The sequence below is a fragment of the Camellia sinensis genome, chromosome 7 (assembly GCF_055761805.1).
Source record: "Camellia sinensis isolate YWXY chromosome 7, ASM5576180v1, whole genome shotgun sequence".
In the NCBI taxonomy this organism is placed as follows: domain Eukaryota; kingdom Viridiplantae; phylum Streptophyta; class Magnoliopsida; order Ericales; family Theaceae; genus Camellia; species Camellia sinensis.
In genome coordinates, this window is record NC_138967.1 from 5,467,813 (window position 1) to 5,483,790 (window position 15,978).

Genomic DNA, 15,978 nt, shown 5'->3' on the forward strand with positions numbered 1-15,978 from the left:
AATAGTAAATCGTTAGTAATTGATTATTAGGATAGTGGGCCCCCAATCAAGAAGATAAGGGGCTTCCAAAAATTGACGGGCAAGCCCACCTAAAAGTAGAGTGGACCCACTCGCCTTCTGTAATTGATGTGTTCGTCAAATGTAGGTGTTGGCACGACCAGCCTTCTCTATACGATCATTGACCAGTCATCTAACACCCCCAACAGGACGGGTTGACTACGTAACTCTCTCTAATTGTCTACTTATAAGCCCACTCCAACCTTCTCATTCTTCTAGTTTTCGATGTGGGATATCACACATTATTATTCCCTTCCTCTCTTTTTTTAGGAGGCTACTAGCTTTTCTTAGACATAGGTGGAGAAAGCTTTTCTGAGTGCATATAGTAATTTTACATGATCAGATTATGAAACTCTTGTGTCTTCTTAGCACAATTTTTTTTAGGAGATTTTGAGTTTTGGGTTTGGATTTTGACTTTTATAAGAATAAGATTACAGACACATTATTTTTCACGCTTTATACTTGTAATAAAAGTGAGAATCACATTATGTTATCAGAATATATATATATATATATATATTTCTTTCGTAGAGTAATTGTTATAGGAGGCTCATATACTACTCATTACATTCGTATTTAAATTATGTGAGATTTCGTTTCACACTTATGTCATATTATAAAAAGAGGAAGGAAAAAAAAAAAGAATAAAAAAAAAATGTAATTATTTCTTATCAACCCTTGATTCTTTTCTCTATAAGGTAAGTAATTCAACAAGTGATATAAATATGTTGGTCATTTTCATTTGTATCTTACAAATATTTGGTACATCATTTGTACTAAAAACAAAGTATGATAGGAGGATTTGGTCACCAATATATCTATCATTCAACTCTACAACGAGAGTCTAGAAAGAATATACAATCAAATGCTATTAAGACAACAACTTAATTGCCAACCTCAGTGACCAGCTAAACTGCTTCCCTCTTATGTCGGACTGCTATGGAAGCTTGATGGTGTCAACCGTTTGAGAGGATGTTGAATTGTGGAAGAAGAGGCAGATAGCAGAGATATCATCCACTGCCATACCCGGTTTCTTACGTTTCCAAGCACAAATCGCATGTTGGACTAATCTATTACCTGATTCTTCCCTTTCTGGTGTTGAAGACACAACCTCTACTACTTCTCGGTTAGAGAGAACATCCCAGACCTATGTAAGCAAAAATTATGTACCATATAGTTCAGTGATAGGCCCGAAACACCACCACAAACATCAATCATTCCTCTAAGAATGAGAAAGTTACATATCGAGTGCTCATGTAAAAGTTTTGAATCACCAATGATAAGTGCGTACGTACCCCATCAGTTGCCAGAATGACAAACCGGTCTCTGCAGGTGATATTTCTTTGTGTAATTTCAGGCTCGGAAATAAGGCCAAAACCCTTTATGTAATAATCACCAAAGGCTCTTGATATTGCTAGTCCCGGCCCTCCTGATGCCTCCCCATTTGGTAACCAGACTCTGTACACGCCTGGCTCATCAAGCATAGCAAACACTCTCCCTTTGGACTGTCTTATTCTTTCAGTCTCTTCTGCATTTGTGAATACACGAGTTAAAATCCTTAAACACAAGCACTTGTAAGTAAACATGCGCACACTCAGCGAGAGAGAGAGAGAGAGAGAGAGAGAGAGAGAGAGAGAGAGCTAACGAGGCAAATTGGGTTTAAGGTCAACTGTAAGCTGAAGCGGTACCAAGCAGACATCATCGGAAATGGTGGCTAACACAGCCCGAGAATCACCAATATTTGCTATAACAATGAGATCACCCTGAGAAACATCAAATCGGAAAAACATCAAAATGTCTCTATTTTGAACTTGAAAGATATATACACAACCTTAAAAAATCCCTCAAATTTAGTATGCAAAACCGACAACAATTTCAGAGGACAACAGTATAACTTATTAACTAATCATCTTAACAGAATGATTTAGAAATCCCCTTTTTATGTTTAAAACCGGAAGAACCAAAAACAATTATAACTCAAAGAATAATTTCATATTCAAAACCAGAAGAACAAAACAATGTACCAATCCAAGCATATACATCACTCGTCGCAAAAAATTTATACGATTGGTCATTACCTATCGAACAATTGTCAAAGCCGTTGTACCACTATGAAAAGAATCAATCCCAGGATGCTGCTGTAGATCTTGGTCAATGGCAGAACAAGTCTTTAAATAAGATTGCTTCCATATATCGAATTGATGAAGGCTTTTGTCTGGTTCGGTGCTTGAATTCAGGTCGAGTGAATTTAGAGCAAGGGTTTCTTGCCAATTGCAAAGCAAAGACGATGGCATTAACTTCCTAACACTTTTTGCGACCAGGTGACCCCAGGGGCCGTGGCCATCAAAGATCCCGCAAAAGATCATGTCTTCTTGGCATCCAAATTCCTATCATTCAATTCATGTTCATCAATTGGAACTGATGGTACCAACAAAAATGCAAGGGTTACATTATTTTGACATGTCCAGATTGTGGTTCTCACGCTCCATTTGTTTTGGTAGAAAACAATTAATTTCATAGAAAATGTTTTCCTATGTTTTATTGCAACATTGAAACTAATATGCTAGTGATTATATTAGTGGTGGTGGTGCTAGTAGGGACCACTGCTACTGTCTTCGGATTTTAGTTACCTTTACTTTGGCTCTAAAAATATTTTTCGTAGAATTTTCTCATGTTCAGTTGAAACCTTAAAATTAATGTATTAGTGATTGTATCGGTGGTGGGGGTGGCAGTGGAGTGAGTGGTAATAGTAGTGGAAGCAACGATGATACTGGTGCGGGTGTCGGTGTTCGTGTTGGTAAAACTTAATTTGAAAAAGTCTTCAGCCCAGTTAAGTTTTTTTCGTTGACTTTCGTATTTCGTCTTACAAAAAGCTAACAATTGCATAAACAGTTTTTTAGAAATCTTTTTGAGAAAATGTTTTGTACCCAAACAAAGTAATGTAATGCAAATAGTTATTATTACTAATGTTAACATATGGTTTATTACCTCCCACACAATAAGGCAATCCTGATTCACCCCTTTCTTCACTCCCTTAGAGAAAACCGACACAAAATTATCAGACCGTTCGCCATTAACGGTGCCCGAAGAACTCAACATCAAGTCATTTTTCCTTGCTTCTTTAGCCAATGCGTCTGCAGCTTCTCTCCCAACATCACTCCTACTTTTCTTTCCATTCTTAACCAATATATTTTTAGCCAAACCATTGAATAGAACTGAGAATTGTACCATCTGCACTTAAGTTCAATACTTCAATATACAAAAATAAAATCTGGAATTCTATATTTTGCATACAAAGAATTCTAATTGGATGTTGGTTTCGTTTTTGGAAACTGTTTTATGAAAAACACGAAAAACTAATTTGGTGAAAAAAAGCACCAAAAAGATGTTTTTAAATTTTCACAAACTAATTTTGCACAAAAAAAATAAAATAAAAATAAAAATATGAAAATAATTGATGTTTTTGAATTTTTAGAAAGTAGGTTTTGAAAACGAAACCAAATTGAGACTCAAACAATAGAAGTGGAAAGGTTCCAAGGTTTTGAGTGCTTTTCCTATTTGCACTCACAGAATCAAAAAAGAAAAAGAAATTAAAGATTACTGAGAAACAGAGAAAAGTGGAATGAAAATGAAATTCCTAATCTTATGTTTTCATATGGAATAGGGTTCAAAATATTACAAGATCAGTTAAATTAAGCCAAATAAATGTGATTTAAATATACAGAAAAAAAAGTTTTCTCGAAACAAAATAAACAAAAAGCCAGTGTATATCTAGTTTGGTACCTTCTCTTTCATTTTCTTAAAGACCAAGCAAACAGAACAGAATAGAACAGTAAATATATATCTATTACCACATGAATTTCCAAAAGAAATGCTCTTCTTTCTCTCTAATTTTCAGACCAAAGCGGAAGAAGTAAAGGGTATTGAAAATCTTTTGTTTGGTTGCTAAGAAAACATGGAACAGAGAGAGAGAGAGAGAATCAAATAACAAAACTGAAAATCAACGATCGTGCGGTGTGTGTAGTAGAGATTTAAGGAACAAAACACACACCTTTGTTTTTTCAGTTGGAATTGCGGAACTCCGGCGAATTCCCGGCGAGGCAAACTGATTTAGACAGAGAGACTCAAAAGGTTTTTTCAGGTAGCTTTTACATACTCTGTTCTTTGTCTCTCTCTTCCTTATAGACTCCCCGAGCAGAGTACGTACGTATGTGTGTGCGTAAATATGAATATCAAATTACCTTAATGCCCATGGGCCTTGTTTGTTTGGTTGTCTTGTCTCTATTGGATGTGATTTTGGAGAGGATAAGTAATATTAGAGATATAGGATTTCTTTTATTATGTTTGGTTGTGGTAGATTAGGACAAGATTAGATTTATTTGCATATCTTTCATGATTCAGAAAGATGATATTCGGAGTAACTAAACAATTAATATAGGGAGTTAAAAAATATGTTAGTCTCACCTCATATGATATCGTGCTGCCTCCCCTCCTCCCTCCCTGTATCTCCTAAACAAACATGGCCTTCAGGGATTAGATTCTCACCAGTTTACAGTGTAGACTAGCAATGTGTTGTTTGAATTTGTCAGGGTATTGTGAGCCTTTTTAATGGGATATGAATCATTCATCTCGTGGGCCTATGAAAGAGATCACTCATAAAAAAAAAATTAAAAAAATTATATTGATTTGATAATTATAATTACATAATTTCACTTTATTTTGTTTATGAAATGATATGACTATAATTATTAAATCAATTTAATTTTTTTCTTAAGAATAGTTACGTACAAAAATTTACAAGATAAACGATTTAAAGCCATAAACAATTCAAAGCCACTAAAATAAGATTTATGATAGACTTCACAAAATTCTAACTATAAAGCTCATTTCCTAACCCTTAGGGCCCGTTTGTTTTTGGTTATAGGGGATGAGATTGGATTAAGATGAATGTGGGGTCCACTAATATTGTGTTTGTTTACAAAATGGAAAAGATGACTCACAATACCTTGGGACTATGATAGGCATTCATGGATGGAATTAGTAGTCCCTAATGGGAGAAGGTATTAGAAAAGAGTGGTGCTATTAGCACCCTATAAATTATTTTGGACCCTCTATTTCTTTGAACCTGCACTTATAAAGTTTGAAACCCTTAAATTTTATTTTCTCTTCTCAAATAATACCAAAATTATCCTTAAACATTCCACCTATTGAATGCACACCCCTCATATCCCCAAAAAAACCTCCGTTCTAAAAAACCCTAACAAAATCCACTAAGAAGAAAAAGAGTCTCATCATTTTCAAAACCCACGAAGAAGAAAAAGAAGAATACTGTCTCTGCGGATTTAACCAACTTCCCATTTGATATTTTTCATTGTTCTCAAATCCAAGCTCTTAATTTGAGCCACAATAATCTTTCAGGAGATGTTCCAATACAAAACTTATCTATGGTTGTCACCAACCTTATCATACAATCACTTCTCGGAGATTAAAATCTCCGATTCTCAGTTCTTAAAACGGTTTAGTTCTTCGAGTTTTCTTCATTCTGGACTCATCCCAGATCACAAAAAGTTCAAAATCAATGTTCGATTACCAATTCCCGAACAAATAAACAATGTTCGGGCCTGTGTTCCCGAATTTCGGTCATATGTTTGGGAGTTCAGTCTTGAAAAAAATAATGAACATATTTTTTTATTTTTGTCATTTTATTTAAGAAATTTACCTTTACAAGGCCAATCACTTTTGAGCTAAAAATAATATCAAAGTTATGAACTTCCTATAAACTTTTATTGTTTTACTTATCTTATCTTATGGAGTTGTGGTTGCCAGGAAAATTTTCACTTATTGTCATAGCCGGAAAAGTGTAGGTAATCAAATGGTTGCTACCATTATCGTCAGAATATTGCCGCCAAAGGGCTTTTAAGGTTTTGATGGTTAATAGGTTTTGAAGGTGGGATTTGGAAAAGATAGATGGGTCGTGATGGAGGTGAGTGCTCTTATAAACCCTAATTTATGATGCAGTGGGTGTGTAGGTTTAATTGTAAGATAGAGTGTCCGAACATTAATGATGTCCTTTGTAGTAATTTTATTTGAGGTTATTATTATAATAAAAAAAACTAAAAATTGGGAGGTCCAAAATAATTTATGAGGTGCTAATAGTAGCACTCATTAGAAAAACAATCCTTTGGAATTAGAGGGGGATTTACTATTTTGCCCTTTATTATTTTACTTAATTTATTTACTCTACTTGATTAGTATGGTCTTTTTTCTATCATTTTTTTTTAATTATTCCATCATTTGATAATAGTATTTATGCCAAAAAAAATTATATTAAAAAAATAAAATAGTACCAAAAAAAAAATATATATATATATATTTATGAAATATAATTTTTAATATTAATTCTTTTTTTAATATTAAAATATGTAATGCAGTTATTAGTTGGTATAAGCTCAAATTTGATAGTAATGCAACAAGAGTATTTGTAAAATTTTACATAGTTAATCTCACTCTTATCTCTCAAAACAAATATGAACTATTGCTAGTTCATTAGTTATCAAATAATTACAATTTTTCTTAGTCTCATCACTAATAGTTCCCTTACTAATAATCTCACCCAACCTATTTATGAAAACAAACGGACCTAATCGTTGCCAAACAATAGTGGATGGAGGGGCAATATGGACAAAGAGGGTATGCCCATTAACCACAACAATAACAAAGTACTAATGATTTAGCACTATTGGAAGTTAATTATGAACTAATGAAAGCTCTGGAATGATATATGGACAAAGTTGGTATGTGGCATATAGTAATCTAATCTAGGACATTAGATATTGTAAATTATTTTCGTGGGTGAAAATGAGCGGCAATAAAATATGGCAATCAAAATAGTCAATTGTAAATATTTATAAAATTGTCCACATAAAATTTCAAACAAAAAAGTTAAATTTTTTAACGTAGGAGAGAACATGAGAAATTCTAAATTCATCAAAATAATTAACTTTGGAAGTGGTGGGTGAAAGGGTTAGGAAGCCACCTGTTCAATGTCTTCACCATTTGGCTAAGTCATCAATAGGGCTATGAAAAAGTAGAATAATAAATTATTTAAATTTAATTTGAAAATTTAATCATTTTAGAAATGTGTTTACATTTTAATTTGTTTACCTTTTGAATAAATCTCAAATGAGTTTTAATCGATCTGATTATGAACTGACATATAATTAAGTTGAGCTAAGTTAATAGATTGTTCAAGTTTGATTAGAAAAATTTACAAATTTTAAAATGTTTTTAAACTTGATTTATTTACCTAACGAGTTAATCTCAAACCATCTTTTAATGAGTCGAACACAAGCAATTTGATTTGTTTTGCACTCTCAACCCACAAAACCTTAGATGATGTAAATGTAAATTTTTTAAAGAACAATTCTGGGAACTCAAAAATTAAGACCCAAATATCAATTCAGAATTAACGATTAAGGATCAAGATTTGTTTCCCGTATGACTTATTATAACAACTTTGAATATGGACAATAGATTTAAACTTCATGAGCTAGTTTCTAATTTAAAATCAAGGATAATAGACTTTCTATTTTTTAAAACTATAAGTTCTAAGTGATAAGGTTTTTGTTTGAGAATGAAATGATTACCATAAGTTAAATAATTTTTGCATAAAATATGTTTGATAGCACTATGCTTTTTTTGGTGGTTTAAGGACACGTGGCTCACAATGTTGCATCAAACATTGTCAATTTATAGTTTTCATAAATATATATATATATTTAAAAAAATTGACAAATTATAATTAGATACAAAAGAGTGGGTACTTTGTTTTTAGTTTATGGCCAATGGGTGTTGCCAAAAGAAGGCAATTGGTTAGCCGGCCTTTGATTAGAAGATCTTTGGGATGATAAGTAGTCAAACAAATTAGATGAACATGACACCATTAAGCACTTTATTTTAAGATATAAATTTGAGTGGCTTGTAATAACCATACTACGTCATTAGCATAGCATATTTAATATGGGAAATTATTATTATTATTTTTTTATAGATAGATTGGGAAAATATTAACTTAAGACCTTAAATTAAGAAGCATTTAAGTTCTAGGTGCCCGCCCACATTATTCAATGGGTTTTGTTACTAAAAACTGTTAGCAATCACAATATACAATTTACAATTAACTGGTGTTACATGATTGAATTTATGATAAATTAAAAATTAATATGTAACATGATATATTATTGTAGGTGAATTAAGAAAGCGTTTTTAAGGGTTACAATCATTTTGTAACTTATGAATATTAATTAATGAATTTAAAATGATTATACATTATTTAATTTGTATTGTTAATCTTTGTCTTTAGGGCATACACACTTTCAACAAAATGTAAAACTTTTTAAAACTTACTAACATCTCTTGATTTTTCCTGTTAACTTTCTTTGTCCAAATCTTTAGACATTTCTTACTTGCATTGCATATGAGCTTCAAAGGCAAATTGTATGCCCCTAGGGTTGCACATGAATCGAGTCGAGCCAAGTTTTGCTAAGCTCGAACTTGACTTATTTACTTATCAAGCTCATTTATTGAGCTCGATCTCGGCTTGATAAGAAATTGGACTCGAACTCGGCTCGGCTCGATAAATTTTTTTAAAAAAATTATTTATATTATTTAGATAAAAAATATTATTTAAATTATTTAATATATAAATAATGTATTTATACTATTATTTATTATATAATTTAAATAAAGATTGAAAAATCTAGAAATCCCCTAGATGTTGATTTGTGATTATGTATCAATTTAAAGCAGAATATAACAATCCCAATCAAACAATCAAACAATCAAGACAAAGAGACACAACAATTTTAACGTGGAAAAAAACCACAATTGGACACCTCCAACTGTGATAAAAAACCACGGGCAACAGCCACAAGAACAATCCACTAAGAAGATTTAAAGGAATTACACAGGTATACTCTCAATTACCTAGCGAATCCACAACGCCTAATTGAACCAACCTTTATGTGCCTCTTCCAACCCCATCTTCACCACGGAATTGTCTTTCTGATGAGCCACTCCGGATTCCACCAAAGCTTCAGGCTCGAATTCTTCAGAATCCACAACTGAAGAATAACTCTCTCTTTTGTGTATAACAAACAAACCTTTGATGTACTCTCTTTAGTTCATGAGTTGAATACTCAATAAAAAACATCAAAGAAAACTCCCAAAGTATCCCCAGATATAAACCCTAGAAACCAAAAAGAAGATCTGGAGCAGTTCCTTTAGTGTTGGGAGAAAACCAACTATTTATAGAAAACCAAAGCAATCCTAGTTTCAGAAGAAAACCAACTCCTTAACAAATCTGGAAATCTGGGATCGCGCGATCCGCTCGAGCGTGAGTTTTCCCGCTCGAGCGGAGACTTCAAATTCTGTGATTTCATATAGGCTCCACGCTCGAGCGGCGGTTTTGACGCTCGAGCGTCGAATCACACCATCCAGTACTTTTTCAGGCGATTGCAGAGATGCTGAGAGCTTCCAATCCCCGCTCGAGCGTCCCTTTCCCGGCTCGAGCGGGAAGGCCAAAACTGGAAAAACTGGAAAAATATAACATGATCGGACAGGCAACTTTGAATGCATTTTTGCATTTTGCTTCGGGCCGCGAGCTGACCGCCGTAATAATTAGCGAAGTGGCAATCTTGAAAATATTTAGCATCACAAACTTCTCTGAAAAGCACAATTCGGGTTGGATTCACATCTAAACGCTCATAGCCTTACTGAAATAAAAGTGCGAATAAAATTACAACTCAAAGGAGTTTTGTCAAACGGGATTGCCAAGAAATAAAACCTAACAAAGATAAATGAGCCGAGTTTATGTAAGCTCGAATTTGGCTCGTTTACTAAACGAGCCTAATATTCGAGCTCGAGTTCGGCTCATTGACTAAACGAACCGAGCCAAGCTGAGCTTGTTCATGAACAACTCGCTTCATTTGTAGCCTTATATGCACCAAAATAACTCATTAATGAAACCAACCCTCTAAATCCCAAACAAATGCAAACAGGAAGTATCACAAAAATTATAGTTGCTTGGTGTGTTTTCTGCAAAATGAAAATAGAAAATAGAAAAGGAAAACCATAACAAACAGGTTGAAGCCTCCAACTAAAGCCATCTACTATTGAATTGGAATAATTTCCAGTGACCAAAAACAATCTATTGAATCATAACAAAAACATGTCTGCACCAGTTTTTGGAACAATTTTCTATGTACAATAAATAAAATTGAAACTAAATCTGGCAAATAAAATAAATAACGTACCGTAATTATTTTACTTAACCGAAGAATAATAAAAAGATCAAGTCGAGTGTGTGACACTCTGTTCTTAAGACAGATTATTTCCGTTACAGTGCTTACGGACTAATGGCGTTTATCTCCTAGGATACAATGATCTTCACAAATTGTAGTAGCACTCCAAACAATTTGTACGGCGAACTAGAACCTGTGTTCTATACTCTCTAATTTTTTCCTAAAAATATATGAAGAATATATGTAATAGAGCAAAGATTGGACAACCAAAATGAATTTTTTCAGATTATTTTTGGATGTTCAGACTGCTGGAACAATGCTGGTATTTATAGGCAAAATGATTTACCCGCATAGGTTGAATTTTGAACCGAATAGGTGCAAATTTTGAATGAACAGATGCAGTCCAAAATTCAACAGATCTGTTGGACAGATTGATCTGTTTGAACTGTGCAGTTTGTATTTGTGTAATTGTAGTAGTTTCTAGCAGTTTAATAACTGTCAAAAATAATTTAAATCTGTTCAAAAATAAATTTGTTGTGGAATCAAATTAATAGGTGCAATTCAAACTCAGATCTGTTAAAACCTAATTTAAATCTGTTCAAATATGCCTGGGTAGATTTAAATCTGTTTGGGAAAAATAGATCTATTCGGGTGCAATAGATACTGTTTGGACAATTAATCTGTTTGAAAAATTGGATTGGAGAAGTAACAAATGGACAGAAAAAATTAAATTCAAAAATAAATTAATTTCGATAAGAATTTTGGAAAAAATTCAAATGAATTTTCTCTAAAAAATTAATATAAAAACTGACCCAACCCACACCTGCGTTCGGCGCGGCTCCGCTCTCGATAGGACGGATGGTGGCGGCGGCGCGCCCGTATGTGGTGGTTTTGGCTAAGGTTTACTTTATTCATAACTTCTCCCTTCTACAAACTTGAGGTGTCCCTTGGGGCCCAACCTAAGTTAGTACACCAAGAACTTATATACCCATAAAAGCTCTCTTAAAGTTTTAATGTGGGACAACCCATTTCAAGGAAACCCACATTTACTTCTTTAATTATCCGTTTCACGAACCTGAAAATGACGTCAACTTCTCATTCACTCATAAATGGTTTTGACGAATCGTCTTCACCGTGTGACTTGCCATGCACAAGGAACACGTCATCTCTTCGGACCTACCCTAAAAGAAGTTTGGGGCCCACTCAATTTTGGGCTTAAAGTTGACCTAAAATAAGCCTTATAAAACCAAAATTTCCAATAATTCCCCACATGAATGGAATTTGACGGAAAGAAAATGCAACAACATGATCTAATTACAAAGAGTACAGAAATTGGAAATATTTTTCAAAGGATAGATAGCTTTTGGTTTTGAACCTTCCCTTGCGAGACACTATCGGATTTACTAGCTAACTATTGAATAGGGCTGCTCGTGGGTCAGTTTTGGCCGGGTGCGGGTCAAACCCGACCCGACCCGCACTTATGCGGTTGGGGAAAAATGGACCCGCAACCGCCCGCGATGCGGTTCGCGGTTTGTGCGGGCGGGTGCGGTTCGGTTTGCGGTTTAGTTTTTTTTTTTTTACTTAAGCAAATTTGACATTTTTTGTTACTTTCTAAACACTTTTTTTTTTTTTAGAAGAGTTATAAATTAAATTACAAGATATACAAACATGTTAGATAAGATGATATGGAACCATGCGTGAGGATAGTAATTAATCTTCCTCCTTAGCTTGCAAAAACAAACCCTTAAAAGTCAAACTAGTAACACTAATTTAAATATGCAAAAACAAACCCTTAAAAGTCAAACTAGTAACACTAATTTTAATAGTGGATTAATCTTCACTGTTTAGTTTTTAATATGCAATAATGTGATAATAGAATGACAATTCAAAATATCATATTTAACTGTGTCTACTAGATTAATGGAATATAATGATTTTTTTTATATATATATAAATAAAAGTCAAAATAGTAACACTAATTTAAATATCATTAGATCATGATAATGTATATAAGTGCCCATATAATAAATTTTACTTTCATCCAAAATATAAAAATAAAAATAATAATTAGTTATCTCCATCCATCCAAAATGCAAAAAATAATAATAATAACTAGTTATTTTTTCTTTAAAAAAAAAAATGCGGGTTGCGGGCGGGTCGGGTTCAACCCGAACCCGATCTTTTGCCAATTTCTTGACCCGTACCCGCCCGCCTACCTACATTGAAACCGCCCAAAGCACTGCGGGTAGGGTAGGGTCGAGCGGTTTGTGCGGGCGGGTGGGTTTGTTGCCCAGCCCTACTATTGAACATGATGTCTTGAACTGTTTAGCCGTTTGTGTAAACTAAGACAATAGAACTCACACAGTATATCCCCAGACACAGTTTAGTTTTCGCTATTGTGTTCATTTTGGTCCTGAACAACTTGGTCTTTCATAAATGCTCTAAAGACTTGTAGTTCTTCACAAATCTCATAGAATCGACTTAGTTCACATTCACATAGGTGATTCTTATGAAAAGTATCCTCTCATATTCCACTAGGTTTATCTAGATATAAGAATCATTAAAATTTTACTTAACCTAAACCGCTGTAGGCATCACTGTTTCATCCTAGAAATGGATAGAAGTTTGACTCCCCAGTGATCTTTTTAAGTCATACATAACTCGGTTGTCTCTTTGAACCTAAATATTGGGATCTCCAGTCAACTAGGTTGGGTTGCCGTTGTGGTAACTCTTATTTAATAGGCTTAAGCCCCATTCCCCTCGATGAATTCTCAACTAACTCTCTTGCTAACCCTTTGGTTAGTGGATCCGCTATGTTGTCTTTAGACTTCACATATTCAACGAAAATAATTCCATTAGAGAGTAGTTGTCTTACGGTATTATGCCGACGACGAATGTGTCATGACTTAACGTTATACATACGACTCTGTGCTCTACCTATTGTTGATTGACTATCGCAATGTATGCATATAGCAGGCATTGATTTTGGCCATATTAGAATATCTTCAAGGAAGTGATGAAGCCATTATGTTTCTTCCCAGCTTTATCTAAAGCTATGAATTCTGATTTCATAGTAGACCTAGCTATGCAAGTCTGTTTGGAAGATTTCCAACATACAACCGCACTTCCAAGAGTAAAGACATACCCACTAATGGACTTTGAGTCTTTAGTATTCGATATCCAGTTTGCATCACAGTATCCTTTAAGTACTGCTGGATATCTAGTATAATTTAACCCAATGTTACGAGCAAATCGGAGATATCTTAGAATTCTTATAACTGCTTTCTAGTGTTCTATTCCCAGATTACTCATATATCTACTTAATTTACTTACTGCATAAGCTATATCTGAGCGAGTGCAGTTCATCAAGTACATTAAGCTTCAAATAATTTGGGCATACTCTAATTGAGAAATACTTTTTTGTACATTCTTAGAAAGAAACAAGTTAACATCCATAGGTGTTCTAGCAAGATGATTATCATCTTTGCTGAATTTGTCAAGTATTTTCTCAATGTAATGAGATTGTGACAAAGCATGTCCTTATGATGTTTTGGTAATTTTCATACTAAGAATTACATCAGCAATACCCATGTCTTTCATGTCAAAATGTTTATTCAACATTTTCTTGGTAGTTTTAATTATATCATTATTACTACCTATGATGAGCATATCATCCACATAAAGACATACAATGATATAACCTTTGTCTGTGTTTTTAATATAAACACATTTGTCACACTCATTAATTTTAAATCCATTTGACATCATTGCTTTGTCAAAATTTTCATACCAATGTTTTGGTGCTTGTTTTAAACCATATAATGATTTAATCAATTTACACACTTTCTTTTCTTTTCTTTTCTTTTTCCTGGAACAAAAAAACCTTCTGCTTGTTCTATGTAAATTTCTTCATCTAATTCACCATTTAAGAAAGCAATTTTTATATCCATTTGAAGAATTTCTAGATTGTACAACGATTCAACATCCATTAGCATTTTAATGGATATTATTCTACTAACCGGTGAGTATGTGTCAAAGTAATTAAGACCTTCTTTTTGTCTAAAACCTTTGACCACAAGTCTTGTCTTGTATTTGTCAATTGATTCATCTGCTTTCATTTTCCTTTTGAAAATCCACTTATATCCAAGAGGTTTACAACCTGGTGGCAAATCCACTAATTTCCAAGTGTGATTTTGCAAAATGAATTCAACTTCACTATTGACAACTTCTTTCCATAAAGGAGTTTCAGGATTGGACATAACTTCTTCAGAAGTTAAAGGCTCATTTTCTAACAAATATGTTAGAAAATCTAGACCAAAAGATTTTGATGTTCTAGCACGTTTACTACGCCTAAGTTCCTCTTCCTCATTTTGATCTATCTCTTGCTCTTGATCTTGTTCTTGATCATTACTAGTAATAGCATCAAAAGATCTTTTGTTAGTCCAAGTCTCTTGTCCAGTTTTATTCAGAAACTCATGTTCAAAGAAAGATGCATTTCGAAATTCAATAATAGAATTTACATGCATTTCGAAATGTTCTGATTTATGAATCAAAAATTGATATGCACTACTATTCTTGGCATAACCAATGAAAATGCAATCAATGGTTTTAGGACCTATCTTAGTATTTTTAGGACTAGGAATAACCACTTTAGCCAAACACCTCCACACTTTTAAGTATTTGTAGGATGGTTCTCTTCTATGCCACAATTCATAAGGTGTTTGATTTACTGTCTTTCGGAGTACTTTATTTAAAATATAATTAGCAGAAAGTATTGCTTCCCCCCACAAGTTTTGAGGTAATCCAGAATTTATTAACATGACATTCATTATTTCTTTTAAAATCATATTTTTCCTTTAAGCAATTTCATTTTGCTAAGGTGAGTAAAGAGCGGTGGTTTGATGAATTATTCCATGTTATTTACAATATTCACCAAAAGGTGATTCATATTCACCACCTCTATCACTTCTAAGTTTCTTAATTTTCTTACCAAGTTGATTTTCAACTTCATTCTTTTATTGAATGAAAGTTTCCAAAGTTTCATCTTTGGTTCGAATTAAATAAACATAATTATATCTAGTATAGTCATCTATAAAAGTGATAAAATACTTTTTTCCACTTCTAGTTTGAATTGATTTAAAATCACAAATGTCACTATGAATTAATTCAAGTGGTTCCGTACTTCTTTCAATTGAATGAAAAAGAGTTTTGGATAATTTTGTCTCAAAGCAAATTTCACATTTATGACTTGAATTAATGTCAAATTTAGGTAAACATTTCATATTAATTAATCTATGCAAAGATCCATAATTAACATGTCCAACTATACCATGTCATAAATTTGAAGACTCAAGCAAGTAAGAAGAAGATGTATTTTTATTAATAACTGAAGGTACAACAATCATTACATTCATTTTGAAAAGGCCATCAGACATGTAACATTTTCCTATATACATCCCGTTTTTGATACGTACAAATTTGTCACTTTCAAAACTAGCCTAAACTTATTTTTACTCAACAAAGATCCGGAAACAAGGTTCTTGCCAATGTCCGATACATGCAGCACATTGTTGAGAGTGAGTTCATTTCCAGATGTCATATTCAGAATAATATTTCCTTA

At 33.3% G+C, this 15,978-nt stretch overlaps 1 pseudogene; it reads right to left on the bottom strand.

Annotated features, from left to right (window-relative positions):
• Nucleotides 1-918: 918 nt before the first annotated feature.
• Nucleotides 919-3,288, bottom strand: LOC114306568 (putative protein phosphatase 2C 34; annotated as a pseudogene).
• Nucleotides 3,289-15,978: the final 12,690 nt, after the last annotated feature.